The sequence below is a fragment of the Dendrobates tinctorius genome, unplaced genomic scaffold (assembly GCF_039654945.1).
Source record: "Dendrobates tinctorius isolate UK_male_01 unplaced genomic scaffold, ASM3965494v1 ptg000105l, whole genome shotgun sequence".
In the NCBI taxonomy this organism is placed as follows: Eukaryota; Metazoa; Chordata; class Amphibia; order Anura; family Dendrobatidae; genus Dendrobates; species Dendrobates tinctorius.
This window is the reverse complement of record NW_027361773.1, coordinates 8,254,619-8,270,718: the sequence shown is the minus strand read 5'-3', so window position 1 is coordinate 8,270,718 and position 16,100 is coordinate 8,254,619. Positions and strand designations below refer to the sequence as shown.

General features: G+C 44.4%; 1 pseudogene; it reads left to right on the top strand.

The window, feature by feature from the left end:
- Nucleotides 1-16,100, top strand: part of LOC141100520 (store-operated calcium entry regulator STIMATE-like) — a 140,026-nt pseudogene that overhangs the window by 47,313 nt on the left and 76,613 nt on the right.

The window sequence follows — 16,100 nt, the reverse complement described above, 5'->3', positions numbered from 1 at the left end:
TTGCCACACGTCGCATCCGTCATGCGAAGGATGCGTCGTGTTTTGGCGGCTGCGACGCACACAAAAATGTTACATGTAACTTTTTTTGTGCGTCGTCTCTGCCATTTTTGACCGCGCATGCGCGGCCGAAACTCCGCCCCCTCCTCTATCCGCTGCCCCCGTTGTGCACATGTTTCACAGCGTGCGACGCTAATGTGAAAGTAGCGTAACTCGCACAAATCCCTCACTCCACCAACATGTTTGATCATTAATCCAGCTTCACCATACCCTTGATGAAGTCACAGTAACGGTGAAACTTGTCAGGAAGTGGGGTTTGCTTAATTAATAGGTTTTAACAATAGTGGTGGATGTCACTGGCAGCCTGTTTACACAGCAACTTTATAGTGAAACTTGTTTTTAACAACACTATTTCATGATTATCTTGCAGTATATATGCCCCTTATTGTAGTGCTTCACCATGCAACCTCTCATGGAAGGTTACTCTGTATCCCTTATTGTGGTGGGTGCGCAGGACCTCAGGCTGACTCCAAGAAGTAATCTTACATTATTTTCAAAAGTCTGGCACTCCATAAAATCAGATTTCTTTATTTATACACTGTAAAAACAATGCATATCAATCTTGCTTGTTTTGATCGTTATTGCTAATAATCAAAGAGAGATTTGAAATACGCATGCTCTGTAAAGGTACATGCGCACAGTCAGTATTTGCACCTTAAAGTATGCATGTCTTTTTCTTGTGCTTTTCTCTCATTCATTTGCGTGAAAAATGCTGCAAAAAGAATTGACAAGCTGCAGATTTGAAATTGCGTCAAACCTACAAAGAAAAAATAAGCAGCGCATGCTGGGAAAGAAACAAGCGGCTGTTTTTTTATCTTTAAAAAAAAAATTCATGAAAAACGAGACAAAAATGCAACGTGCAGACATACCCTAAAAAGAAAATACTGACCAGTCAAAGGACACCTACGCAAACAACTAATGCAAAAAGAACCTAATGTGTTTGTTTTTAGCATGGTCCTCTATTTGATGTGAAAGGGTTGCAAACACCAATTATAAAAAATCATGCTGATGATCAATAATTTGTAAAGTTGAAACTATTTAACTAAAAAATGATAGTGTTGGCCCCCTTAAAAATAATAGTCTGGGCGAAATGGTGGATGAGGATGAGGAAAAAGCCAGGGGCGTAACTACCAGGGTTGCAGCGGCCGCCACTGTGACTGGGCCCGGGGGGAGTCAGGGGCCCGGCAGGTCAGACCATGATATCTCCCAACATTGCCCATTCTCGTGGGATAGACTGGTTTTTGACCCTGTCCCGCACTGAGCCGCCACCCCCCCATGCACCCCATCCTCGCTCTCCCATATAGACCCCCACAGCCTGCAATGAAGTCCTTTTCTGTGCGCACAGGACCTGTGATGAGGTCACAGGAGGGGAGGAGTCAGGGGTCACATGATCAGGAGCCTTCTGCAGGACTGCTGTGCTGGTTGTCATGATGCTGGAGGATGAGGTAAAGTTTATGTGTGGGGTCAGGGGGGTTTACAGGGTGGATGTAGCAGAGCTGTGTGTGTACGAGCTGTACGGAGCAAAGATGTGTGTATGAGGTGTACAGAGCGGAGCTGTGTGTGTGTACGGAGAGGAGCCGTGTGTGTATGAGGTGTCACTGTGCAGAGCGGAGCTGTGTGTGTACGAGCGAAGCCTTGTGGGCACGAGGTGTACGGAGCGGAGCCGTGTGTGTATGAGGTGTGTGGAGCCGTGTGGGTACGAGGTGTATGGAGCGGAGCCGCGTGTGTGCGAGGTATACGGAGAGGAGCCGTGTGTGTACGAGGTGTGTGGAGCCATGTGGGTGCGAGGTGTACGGAGCGGAGCCGTGTGTGTGCGAGGTGTGCCGAGCGGAGCCGTGTGTGTACGAGGTGTGCAGAGCGGAGCCGCGTGGGTACGAGGTGTATGGAGCAGAGCCGTGTGGGTAAGATGTGTATGGAGCGGAGTCGTGTGTGTATGAGGTGTGTGGAGCCGTGTGGGTACGAGGTGTATGGAGGGGAGCCGCGTGTGTGTAAGGTGTACGGAGCAGAGCCGTGTGTACGAGGTGTGTGGAGCCATGTGGGTGCGAGGTGTACGGAGCGGAGCCGCGTGGGTGCGAGGTGTACGGCGTGGAGCTGTGTGTGTATTTTGGCATGGGGGGGCCCCATTTGAAAGTTCGCACCGGGGCCCATAACTTTATAGTTACGCCACTGGAAAAAGCCAATATGCTAAATGACTTTTTTTCAACAGTATTTACACAAGAAAATCCCATGACGGATAACATGATCAGTGATAAAAATTTTCCATTAAATGTCACCTGCTTAACCCAGCAGGAAGTACGGCAGCGTCTAAAAATCACTAAAATTGACAAATCCCCGGGCCCGGATGGGATACACCCCCAAGTACTGCAGGAATTAAGTACAGTCATAGATAGACCATTATTTTTAATCTTTAAAGGTTCCATAATAACAGGGTCTGTACCACAGGACTGGCGTATAGCAAATGTAGTGCCAATATTCAAAAAGGGGACGAAAACTGAACTTGGAAATTATAGGCCAGTAAGTTTGACCTCAACTGTGGGTAAAATCCTGGAGGGTTTTCTAAGAGATACTATACTGGAGTATCTGAAGAAGAATAACCTCATGACCCCATATCAACATGGGTTTACAAGGGACCATTCCTGTCAGACTAATCTGATAAGCTTTTATGAAGAGGTAAGTTCCGGACTGGACCAAGGGAATGCAGTGGATGTGGTGTACATGGACTTTTCAAAAGCGTTTGATACGGTGCCACACAAAAGGTTGATACATAAAATGATAACAATGGGGATAGGGTAAAATATGTGTAAGTGGGTTAAGAGCTGGCTCAGAGATAGAAAACAAAGGGTGGTTATTAATGGAGCACACTCAGACTGGGTCATGGTTAGCAGTGGGGTACCACAAGGGTCAGTATTGGGCCCACTTCTTTTTAACATATTTATTAATGACCTTGTAGGGGGCATAGAGAGTAGAATTTCAATATTTGCAGATGACACTAAACTCTGCAGGGTAATCAATACAGAGGAGGACAATTTTATATTACAGGAGGATTTATGTAAACTAGAAGCTTGGGGTGATAAATGGCAAATGAGCTTTAATGGGGATGAATGTAAGGTCATGCACTTGGGTAGAACAAACAAGATGTATAATTATGTGCTTAATTGTAAAACACTGGGCAAAACTGTCACTGAAAAAGACCTGGGTGTATGGGTGGACGACAAACTCACATTTAGTGGCCAGTGTCAGGCAGCTGCTGCAAAGGCAAATAAAATAATGGGATGCATTAAAAGAGGCATAGATGCTCATGAGGAGAACATAATTTTACCTCTATATAAGTCACTAGTGCGACCACACTTAGAATACTGTGTACAGTTCTGGTCTCTGGTGTATAAGAAAGACATAGCTGAACTGGATCGGGTGCAGAAAACAGCGACTGAGATTATTAGGGAACTGGGGGGTCTGCAATACCAAGATAGGTTATTACGCTTGGGGTTATTTAGTTTGGAAAATCGAAGGCTTAGGGGTGATCTTATTACAATGTATAAATATATCTGGGGACAGTACAGAGACCTTTCTAATAATCTTTTTACTCTTAAACCTGTGACAGGGACAAGGGGGCATCCTCTACGTCTGGAGGAAAGAAGGTTTAAGCATAATTACAGAAGCGGATTCTTTACTGTAAGAGCAGTGAGACTTTGGAGCTCTCTGCCATATGATGTTGTAATGAGTGATTCCCTACTAAAATTAAAGAAGGGACTGGATGCCTTTCTTGAAAAGTATAATATTACAGGGTATATACACTAGTTTCCTTAATATTGCGTTGATCCAGGGAGCTAGTCTGATTGCCGTATGTGGAGTCGGGAAGGAATTTTTTTCCCCAATGTGAAGCTTACTGTTTGCCACATGGGTTTTTTTGCCTTCCTCTGGATCAACATGTTAGGGTAGGTTAGGATAGGATATGAGTTGAACTAGATGGACTTAAAGTCTCTCTTCAACCTTAATAACTATGTTACTATGTTAAATAAGCACCAAAGAGTAAAGTAGAAATCATTTCCCATTAAGAAGTATATAATAAATCCTTTTTCCACCCCAGGGATTCATTTTCTCAAGTAGGCATTAGGTAGCATTCACACGAGCAAAGCGGTTTGGTCCAAATATGTGCAGTCTTATTGCTTTCCTAAAACTCCCAAAGGATTCAAAACCAAAAACGGCCTCTTCTGGGCACAAAGGTATAACAGCAAATAGACAGTTCATTTAACAGGGCACATATATGTCAATGTGGGCTCTCCTAAAAAGGTTACATTTCTTTCTCCCAGAGCAAAGAGAGGCACAGTCCCACCAGTCTTGGTATCCCTTTCAGCCCGCGCTCCAGCACCAAACAGAAGTATTCATATTGAACTGGCTGCGGCTTCCAAATGTTTCTTTGCAGCTCCAACACACAAACTGCTCAGCTTTCCTAGATGACCCATGCAGTCTCCATTCAGAGACAGACTTTGGCACGTCTCTCTTCCAACTACAGCTTGCATTTCGGCTGGGCACTCACCAGCAGCACACTTGACTCTGCTTCATACATCAGACTGATGCACCAAGTGACCACAGGCCATGGTTCTTATTTAAAGCAAATCAGGTGTATCTAAGTGAGACCTGCAGTGCTAGGATTTAAACCAGTCATACTCAGTTATTGTACATATCCGAAGTCTGCCCAAAGAAGAGGGCTTTGCACCATCTGTCAATCAACAGTGTCAACAGGGGGTCACTCTACCAAAACTGATTATTTTCTCCCAGCTCCAAGGGAACACCATTCACGCTGCTATCGGCAGCTTAAACACAGAGCTCTGCTACTTACAGACTACAGGCAATATATCCAAGACAAAAAAACAAATGAGTAACCACCAGAAAATAAAATCAATGAATACATTTTATTAAATAATCACATATAAAATTAACTTGACACAGTACAGAAACATATAGGGGAGTATAGAAACATAGAAACATATAGGGGAAAATAGGAGACATGAAGGTAGGCAAGGGAAAGACTGTAGGTCAAAATAGGACTCGGACAAGCAGGGGAAAAGAACAATCACAGAATGTGTGCACAGAAATAGCATAAGCTGACAGATGCTGTGAATAGTTGTAGAATATACCTATATACCAACATAATGCAAAATCCTAGGATGAAGTCCCTGCTTATGGGTCGCCCTCTCAGGGCTGTGGGATACTCGGTACTGGGCCCGATGAGCTTCAATGGGAGATGTCATGGCAGCTGGGACCCGGCCCGTGGCCCTGGGCGCCCATTATAAAAAGGGGAAAGTTTATGAATGTTTCGTGACGCCACCTGTGGTGTTCGTCAATAAAGATGTAAGCCGACGCTGCAGACAGATCCTCTGGTATAGATGGTGTGGTGCAGCAATGATGTTATAGCCCTCCACAGGCAGGGCTGTAGTCCCAGGGCAGAGTAGGTGAAGTGACAGTTAGATGGTGTAGTGTCGGGCGCAAGGGATGCAGCAGTGCTGGGCGGGTTGGCGCAGGAATAAGTGGAGGACACCAGGGCATGTAGTTCCAAAGCTTTACTCACAGTCTGTTGCAGGTACAGGTGCCCGCATCCGTGCCGTGTCCTCCGGGTCAGGAGCTCAGTCAACTTCCAGGCAAGATGAAGTACTCCTTTCCAACACTCCGCCAACATATGTGCCTTTTCTGAACGTCTCCTCTTATAGCGCCTTTGAATGAAGAACTCCTAGTACTGAGTTACACTGGAGTTCCTCCTGTCAGATGTTCCTATGAACTCTACTTGTACGGCAGACAGCTGTAGCCTGCTTCGGGGACTCCTACCTAGTCCCGGCTCACTATCGTTGCTGTTGTGCCCCCAAGTCTTGTGTGGGAATAAAGTGGTCACTACTTCTATTCCTCCGATGTCTGCTGCAGGACCATTAGTATCCATACAACCGGACCCCGGCCTTGCGCTGTGAACTTGGGAAGGGTTCTCTCTTCCAACCCTGATCCTTAGTCCTCCTATTCTCCTTACGTTCCATACTAATCCTTCTTTCCAATGGAGAATCAATCTTCCTTTCTCTGTCTCTTTCCTGTGCCAGCAGACCCAGACCACTGTGGCCTGCTGCAACACTTCCTTCTTCCATCCCTCTCCCGGGGATCTTATCTGTCTCACTCACTGACTGAATGAATGACTGACTGAACGACTGACTTAACTCTTCCCGCTCTTTTATGTGAACTAAACTCCACCCACCTCCCAGCACGTTTCGTGTTCCAAGCAGGTAGCCACCAATGGATGCTTTGCTATACTCCAAGCAGGGAGCCGCCGAAGGTGCTTTGCTACACTACTTTGTGGTGTGGGGTGCAGGTGTTGGAGTGTGGTCAGGTGTCTCCACCTTACCTGAATGCTGGTGTACCACACCTCAGGAGGAGGTGCAGTACCTCTGTGGCGACTGAACCCTCAGGGGCTCCACACTTACCCATAGTAGGTCCAGACCAAAAGCATCCTTACCTGCGACCCCTTGTATATTAATAATTTTGAGAAAATCGAATTTATGGTGTGCCTGAGTTTTGAAAATAATATATGACCAAGGCCACATTTTTAAAATGTGATGGTCGCTTTTGTTTTTTTTTCAATTTAGTGCAGTTTTTACATGTTTTTAATAATTGCAAAATGAAATTGAGTCTTTCATAATTGTGAAATATGGACCAAAACGAGCCATATACTGGAAATGATGCCTTTTGACAAATGTTTTGCGTAGACCACTGAAAGATGAATGAGTTTGTTTCTGGGTGAATGATATGTTTGGGTTAAGTTGAAGCTGTCCATGGTATATAGGTTTACTATTTGTGTGTATTGCTTTTGTTTACTTTTATGTATTTATATTTTAAATCTTTAGGTTATTTGACACATCTAAACAAGACCATTAGTGCTCTCTTCATTCATTTCACTAATATCTTTCTCTCGAATCTGACGGAAGAGAACCCTTGCTCTGTGTAAGTATCGCTTATTTGGCAATATTGTATGAATAAAGAACTGAGTGTCATCAATGTCCTTGTGTCTTGCTGTACAAATGACATTGGCTTCATGTAACTCAGACAAGCATGCTATGAGCACATCACACCTATTTACAGGATGAAAAACAGTCTTGGTGGTTAGCAAAGGCCTACAGAAAGGTGAGAGCATTTATTATTTATTTTCGTGGAAATAGGAGTATGGAAACCATCCCTCCAGTATTACTACTTTTCTAGTGTTTTTAAGATGGCAGTAGTCCAGATCTGTAAACCAAATGTCAGACAAACATGGTTAAAAAACTCAAGGTTAAATATTTAATGGCCATTTCACTTCAGGACTTTCTTCACTACTGTTTAGGATGAAATTCCTCACTTTTATGAGAAGTGCCTAGTGACAACGTATGATGATGATTAACAATCATATTTTTGTCAGTTTTCTTTATACACACTTGCTAATTATAATTACATTTGCTTGGAAGCTAACTAACTATAATGGTAATTGACCACTGTAAACAGGCCTTTACAAGCACTTAGGGTACCGTTACACCTAGCGATGCACCAGCGATCCCGACCAGCGATATGACGCGGTCAGGATCGCTGGTGCATCGCTAAGTGGTCGCTAGTGAGCTGCCATACAGGCAGATCTCACCAGCAACATCGCTGGGGACGGGGATCGCTACTTACCTGTCAGACGCGGCGATCCTGCGTCCTCCCGCCCGGCTCCACGCGTCGCTCGTCGGCGCCACAGGAAGCCCAGCAGGAAGTGGCCGACGAGAAATAGTCCAGGAGCTTCTCGCGCGATCAGCGATAAGCAGCGGGGGAGCCGGTCGGAGGTAAGTATCACATGCAGCGATATCACTAGCAATATCGCTGCAACGTCACAAAATCGATGACTTTACAGCGATATTGCTAGCGATATCACAGTGTGTAACGGGGGCTTTAAGCTTCAGAAGAGCATGGATGTCAATAAAGATGGCAAAGACCTGTAATGATCTAATAAGTGGAGTCTCGGCTTATGTGGTCTGACACCCGTCCATGGGAAGTTAAGAAGCCTATAATTTATGTAGGAATGAAGATAATAATCTAGCAGTAAAGGCTCTAGCAGTAAATACTGTAAGCTAGCAGTATGCTAACATACGTAGATCACGAAAATATTTGCACTGGCCGTTCCATAACCGCCAGCAAAATGCAAACCGATCAACAGTCATTTAATACTTTACCTGTGCAATACAAAGGAAATCCTGAAAACATGATCTGTTGGTGGGCCTTGAGGACTGGAGTTGGGGAACCCTGATTTAATAGACTGTTTTCGATAGGCTGACCGCACTTCTAGGTACACAGAACTATCACAGGATGGTGTGCTGCCAAGAATCATCATTTTCAAGCTTAAAAATTATTTCAACCAATGAATGATAGTTGTGCTCCTTTGTCTAATGTATAATCGAGCCGAAAGATGCTTGTTCATGATAATCAGCCATGTAAATGTGCCTTCAGATTCCAATATTTTGAGTGACCTTTAAATCAGGCCTAATTACTTGAGAAAAACTAATGCTAACGGCAGATCAGTTATCCACTGCATAGGCCTGACTTTACCTCTCTTACTTTGCATCTTCATTGAGAGATTTAATTCTCATTGATGCCAAGTCTTCATAAAAAATCCCATTGTCAGTAAAATTCATTAGTAACATAAGATTAGGGTAAGAATCTAAAGGAAAGTTAGAGCAAAATTCATCATTTATGTTTCTATATTATTTTCACGATTCTGTGCACTAGTACACTACTTTTGGCATATTCATGCTTCTGCCTTACATTGCGAAGCAGTGCAACATTTTCTAACATGTTGAAGTACAAATTTTCTTATGTATTTAACAAGTATCCCCCTTTATTACCTCTGTACAGGTACCTAATGAATTTTTTGCTGGATGCAACTCTTGGAATGATACTTATATGGCTGAGTGTTAAACTTGTTTCCATGATCGTGCAGCGGAGACGGTGTACATTACTTGTATTTGGTGAATATGGTAAGAATCAATATTCTGTATTTTGAGCATCTTTTTATTCTCCTGAGTTGTATTGTGTTTTCTACACTTCATTTGTTTAATGTCCACCATTCCTTTTATATTTTGGATATTCTGTATATATTTGAAGATTTTAATGTTTTAATGTTTTGAAAATAAAACCATACTCGTATACACATTTAATAAACATAATTTAAGTTCTCTGTGCAGATATAGAGCCATCAAAGAATCCTGGTAGATAAAAAAAGGGGGTGGATAGTCTACAAATCGACAAACCGTTTTGATTGCCTCCAACTGGCATGTTTACGTCTCAGACTAGCGCTGTTCCTCCACTTTGAGTGCTTTGTCACCCCCCCAGCGATCTTGTGACATTCTTTCTATCACTTGAGCTTAACAGCTGTATATCATTGGTCATTGATCAGCTGCAGCCTTCACACTTCTGTCCATGTTAAAAGATAAGAGAATTGGGAAAGCCACAACGCCCTGTAGGATCTTTCCAAGAGACTCAATTACCTCTTAAGGCCCCGCCACACATAGCGACTTACCAGCGATCCCGACAACGATATCAACGTGTCAGAATCGCTGGTGAGTCGCTATGTGATCGCTGGTGAGCTGTCAAACAGACAGCTTCACCAGCAATTAGCACAGCGACGCCGCGTGCGTGGAATCGCTGTGTTCAATGCTGATTCATGTCAAAAATAGAATTAAAATAAAAAATATTGTTATTCTCACCTTCCGAAGTCCCGCGCAGCATTCCCGCCTCTCTCCACGCTCCGGTCCCAGTAATCCTTTGCGAGAATTACCGCGATGACGTCCGTTCTCGCGGGATTGCGAAGTCTCGCGGTCATACTTGCAAAGGATTACTGGGACCGGAGCGTGGAGAGAGGCGGGAATGCTGTGCGGGACGTCGGAAGCTGAGAATAATAGTATTTTTTTTTTTTATTATTATTTTATCGCTGATCGCTGGTCTCCTGCCTGTCACACGCAGCGATGCGTGCTGGCCAGCGGGAGATCAGCGACGAAAGAAATGTCCAGAGATTTCCCAGAGCGATCAGCGATACCGGCAGGGGGGCCAGTCGCTGATCGCTGTCACACACAGCGATCTCGCTTGTGAGATCGCTGTTGTGTCACAAAACTTGTGACTCAGCAGTGATCTCGCTAGCGAGATCGCTATGTGTGACGGGGCCTTTAGTCAGTTACAAAATGTGCTCGTCATTTTTGCAGTAAAAATTGTGCTTCCATACAGTGCTATTTACCCATTAGAAATGATGGAATCTGCAACAATGCCTGCTAATGCAAATGTGATTATAGCCTTACTGTAAAAAGTCAGCCCATTTGTATATTGCCTAGTTCTGTATCTAGTCTACAAAGAGTTCAAAAGTGAATATAAACTTTAAAAAAGAGTTGTGACGATACAGCATTTAATCTTAATTATGCCAGACATATATTTTCAGTAGGCCAGGAGACATAGGCTATTGTCTGAACGTTTACTATTGAATTTGTGTTTTTCTTCAGTTGATTAAGAAACCTAGACTGTTGTCATAGGAATCTGAATGTTGACTCTTAAAGTTGATGTTTGTGAATTGTTGAATGGCTGCTGTTTACCTCTTATATCAGCTTTTACAGTTTGTGTTACTATCTTTGGAAGACACAGACGCTGCGTCATTGAACAATTGATATTTGCAAATAAGCTGATTACCCATTGTATAAGTCCACATAGCTTGCTGACCTGAAAAACGGTAGAGGACAAACTAGGCAGATTGATTAGATACTCAAACATTGAGAGTTAATCTAATCCCACCTCCCCCCTGACCTGTGGATGATGACATGAACACATATGTGGATATAAAAAGGGATTTCTATGTTCCTGCAAAAGAAGAGACTGTACAGAACAACTGTCAAGGCACCATGGTACGTACAATCAAGGGGAATACAGATTAAGGAACCACGGCCCTAGCTGGAAGAATACAGATCTGCTCCATAGACCATCATTGAACTCAAGGAGACATTTGGGGAAGTCAGGTTGGGTCCCTCTGGTCACCTGGCGCCGTCGAGATGTTTGGAGAATCCAAGTTGGGACTCTGCAGTCACCTATCAAAGTGCCTCGATGGACTGTCAGCTTTCTAAGCTTGTTGTTACCTCCTGTCTGTTAGTGCCCGCCAAAAGCAGGGTGCCACTGGCAGGGGTAGTAAGCCCTGGAAGCCCCAAAGTCTCAGCTTCTCTAATCCCAGCAAGCCTGTAGAAGGATGAGACTCTGTAATTTGCATCATCTTGTGTATTTTGCTGGAACTGTTCCATATGTTGTTGTCTGTTCGTGGTTCAATAAATTATTGCTACACTGTCTAACCCTCACCCTGTGTTGTCTTCGTGGTATTCTGCCCATGGCAAAAGGAGCACATGCATTCATTGGGATGAGCCCTGGTCCATGTGGTCTCGGGCCAGCAGATGAGAGCACTCACTGACCCTCGTGTCTCCACAGGAATGGTCTGAACTAGAAATTGATTTTCATTCAAAATCCCCATTTAGTGCCATAATCTAAACTATTTTCTAATATACTTTAAGAAAAAAGTCTTTATCCTTCCTTAACTACATATCTAACAGCTTTTCTTTTTATTTTCCACACTTCCTCTATGATGAAAATTCCAGTGCAAGAAACGTCATCAGGGGGCAGAGGATGCTGTCTGTACCGCAGCGCCTGCCTCCTCGCTGAAACGAAGCCTCATCAACAACCCTTGGTTCAGAGTCAGGGCTAGTCCCTGTGCACAATGACAGCGCTCTCTCTTGCTAGCTCAGATCAGCAGGAACAAGCCGGCACCTGAGTGCATTGTCAGAATACCAGCATGCAGAGACTAATACTGTCCCTTCAAGTGATTTGCATATCTCAGCATGCACTGGGATTCTCAAACGAAGTGTCATTACAGAGAAAGTAGTTAGCGGGAAAAAAAAGAAAAGCAGTTGGTGTGGTTAGGGAAGGATAGGGAATTTGAATTCAGGTACATTAAATTGTTTAGCCTGTGGCATTAAATAGAGATTTAGGAGGAAAATTAATTTAAGTATTGAGAATTTACATTTTTTTGTCAATTTACTGAAAATAAGTATTCCAGCAAAATAATTAAATTCCAGTCTGTTTGGTGACGCTTCTGCTTAGCAACCGCGCTGATCACGAGACCTAGAAGCCGATTTACTCAATTGAACAGGTTTCTGAGCATTTATAACACCGGACTGTAGGCCCTCAGTGCTGCAACTAATACTGTGTAAGTTCAGCATGATATTGTATTGTGGGATCATTAAATCAAAAACTTTCAATAACAACAATTCATATTGGTAAAACTTTTACTTGTTCAGTTCCCCATTAGGTAGCTGCTGCCTACGTATCCATGAAATGATTATTATGTACACTTCTCTTAATAGACTGCATGATTTTACGTGCGTTACGCTATTCTCTTACTTTATCATTTTCTACACTAGAGGTCACTGTAGTCTCAATATTATATACCGCCCTGATTCTATTTAGTTTCACATTTTCCATACAATGACATTCACAGATCAGGTTCCCTCGAAATCACAGGCTGTTGATCTCACTTTTCCAGTATGCATAGCACCAGGGATGTCTTCAAAAAGATCTTGAGTGTAGAAATAATTCTCTTGATCCATCACTGATTATGTTTCATACTAAAAAGGCTACTGGGCACCATAAACACAATCTGGCTGTCCTATCCTCTAACTACTAAGTTGCCCAGTCCTAGGACTGCATGGAGGAAGTTGTTTAGTAGGTCAAGGACAACATGGACAATGATCATTCCAAGTGGTAGAAGCATCGGTTAAACAAGTATTTTTGGCACAGTCTACTATGCTGTTCTTTTTGGTTTCATATACTGTCTGGATGGAATCCAAAAGAAATCTACTAGCAATGGAAGCTTACATACACATGTAGTTAGCTTGTCAGGAGCTTTCCCAATATGCACACTAGACCTCGAATAAGAATGTGGTGCGAATGCCACCTTAAAAATGCATATAAACCTTATCTAAATAGTAAACCACATTCACTCTTCATTCCATTTTTACAAACTGACTTGCATGGCACATACAGTGGGGAAAAAAAGTATTTAGTCAGTCAGCAATAGTGCAAGTTCCACCACTTAAAAAGATGAGAGGCGTCTGTAATTTACATCATAGGTAGACCTCAACTATGGGAGACAAACTGAGAAAAAAAAATCCAGAAAATCACATTGTCTGTTTTTTTTTCATTTTATTTGCATATTATGGTGGAAAATAAGTATTTGGTCAGAAACAAGCAATCAAGATTTCTGGCTCTCACAGACCTGTAACTTCTTCTTTAAGAGTCTCCTCTTTCCTCCACTCATTACCTGTAGTAATGGCACCTGTTTAAACTTGTTATCAGTATAAAAAGACACCTGTGCACACCCTCAAACAGTCTGACTCCAAACTCCACTATGGTGAAGACCAAAGAGCTGTCAAAGGACACCAGAAACAAAATTGTAGCCCTGCACCAGGCTGGGAAGACTAAATCTGCAATAGCCAACCAGCTTGGAGTGAAGAAATCAACTGTGGGAGCAATAATTAGAAAATGGAAGACATACAAGACCACTGATAATCTCCCTCGATCTGGTGCTCCACACAAAATCCCACCCCGTGGGGTCAGAATGATCACAAGAACGGTGAGCAAAAATCCCAGAACCACGCGGGGGGACCTAGTGAATGAACTGCAGAGAGCTGGGACCAATGTAACAAGGCCTACCATAAGTAACACACTATGCCACCATGGACTCAGATCCTGCAGTGCCAGACGTGTCCCACTGCTTAAGCCTGTACATGTCCGGGCCCGTCTGAAGTTTGCTAGAGAGCATTTGGATGATCCAGAGGAGTTTTGGGAGAATGTCCTATGGTCTGATGAAACCAAACTGGAACTGTTTGGTAGAAACACAACTTGTCGTGTTTGGAGGAAAAAGAGTACTGAGTTGCATCCATCAAACACCAGACCTACTGTAAAGCATGGTGGTGGAAACATCATGCTTTGGGGCTGTTTCTCTGCAAAGGGGCCAGGACGACTGATCCGGGTACATGAAAGAATGAATGGGGCCATGTATCGTGAGATTTTGAGTGCAAACCTCCTTCCATCAGCAAGGGCATTGAAGATGAAACGTGGCTGGGTCTTTCAACATGACAATGATCCAAAGCACACCGCCAGGGCAACGAAGGAGTGGCTTCGTAAGAAGCATTTCAAGGTCCTGGAGTGGCCTAGCCAGTCTCCAGATCTCAACCCTATAGAAAACCTTTGGAGGGAGTTGAAAGTCCGTGTTGCCAAGCGAAAAACCAAAAACATCACTGCTCTAGAGGAGATCTGCATGGAGGAATGGGCCAACATACCAACAACAGTGTGTGGCAACCTTGTGAAGACTTACAGAAAACGTTTGACCTCTGTCATTGCCAACAAAGGATATATCACAAAGTATTGAGATGAAATTTTGTTTCTGACCAAATACTTATTTTCCACCATAATATGCAAATAAAATGAAAAAAAAACCAGACAATGTGATTTTCTGGATTTTTTTTTCTCAGTTTGTCTCCCATAGTTGAGGTCTACCTATGATGTAAATTACAGACGCCTCTCATCTTTTTAAGTGGTGGAACTTGCACTATTGCTGACTGACTAAATACTTTTTTTCCCCACTGTATGCTTCACCCTCCACTACCTCTCTGGAGAGAAGAACGTCCGTGTGGATGCTCTCTCACGTTCAGTGGTCTCAGCGGAGGAAGGAGAAGCTGAGCCTCGGTTACTTCTCCCGCCGGAGAGTTTTACGACTGTGGCTCCAGTTGCTCTCGAGTCGGTACCACCGGGCAAGACCTTGGCGCCTCCTCAGCTACGGCCGGAGGTCCTCGCCTGGGCACATGCCTCCAGGGTGGGTGGCCATTTTGGTATTAAACGGACCACCGAACTCCTGGCAAGGTCATATTGGTGGCCACATATGGCTCTAGATGTCAAGGAATACGTGCAAGCATGTGTTTCGTGTGCTCGGAACAGACCCTCTAGACAGAGGTCGGCGGGGCTGTTGTTTCCCCTGCCAGTGGCGGATAGACCTTGGGAGATGGTTGGCATGGATTTCATAGTTGGCCTGCCCAAGTCTGGTGGCAGTACGGTCATCTGGGTGGTCACCGACCATTTTTCCAAAATGGTGCATCTGGTGCCACTCGCACGCCTGCCTTCCGCTCGAGGTCTGGCCACCTTGTTCATTAAGCACGTATTCCGTCTACATGGCATGCCGGACAAAATCGTGAGTGACCGCGGTCCCCAGTTTGCGTCTCGGTTTTGGAGGGAGCTCTGCAGTTTACTTAGCATCGAGCTAAATCTATCCTCCGCTTACCACCCCGAGACGAATGGCTTGGTCAAGAGAGCCAATCAGACCTTGGTCACCTATTTACGGCATTTTGTCTCTGCCAGGAAGGATGACTGGGCATCCTTGCTACCTTGGGCCGAATTTGCCCTAAACAATGCGGTGGCTGATTCCACTGGTCAGACGCCCTTTCTCCTAAACTATGGTCAACATCCACGCGTCCCTGTCCCGATGCCAGTGTCCTCCACCGACTCCAGGGTGGCAGACTGGGCAGTGGAGGCCTGGGACATTTGGGATCGCACTCAGGATGCTATCCAAGCATCTAAAGAAAGGATGAGGGCGTCCGCCGACACGCATCGGCGGCCCGCGCCAAGCCTCTCCCCTGGCGACATGGTATGGCTCTCCTCCCGAAACATTAAACTGCGGGTTGAGTCTCCCAAGTTCGCACCGCGATACATTGGACCATTCAAGGTCCTCGAGCGACTTAGCTCGGTGGTCTACCGCCTGGCTCTTCCTCCACATTTGGCCATTTCGGACGTGTTCCATGTGTCCCTCCTCAAACCAGTTCACATGGTCCGGTTTTCTGAGTCATCTGCCGGGTCATCAGACTTATCGTCTGATGAGTTTGAGGTCAACGCCATCGTGGGGCGCAGGTTTGTCCATGGCAAAAAATTTT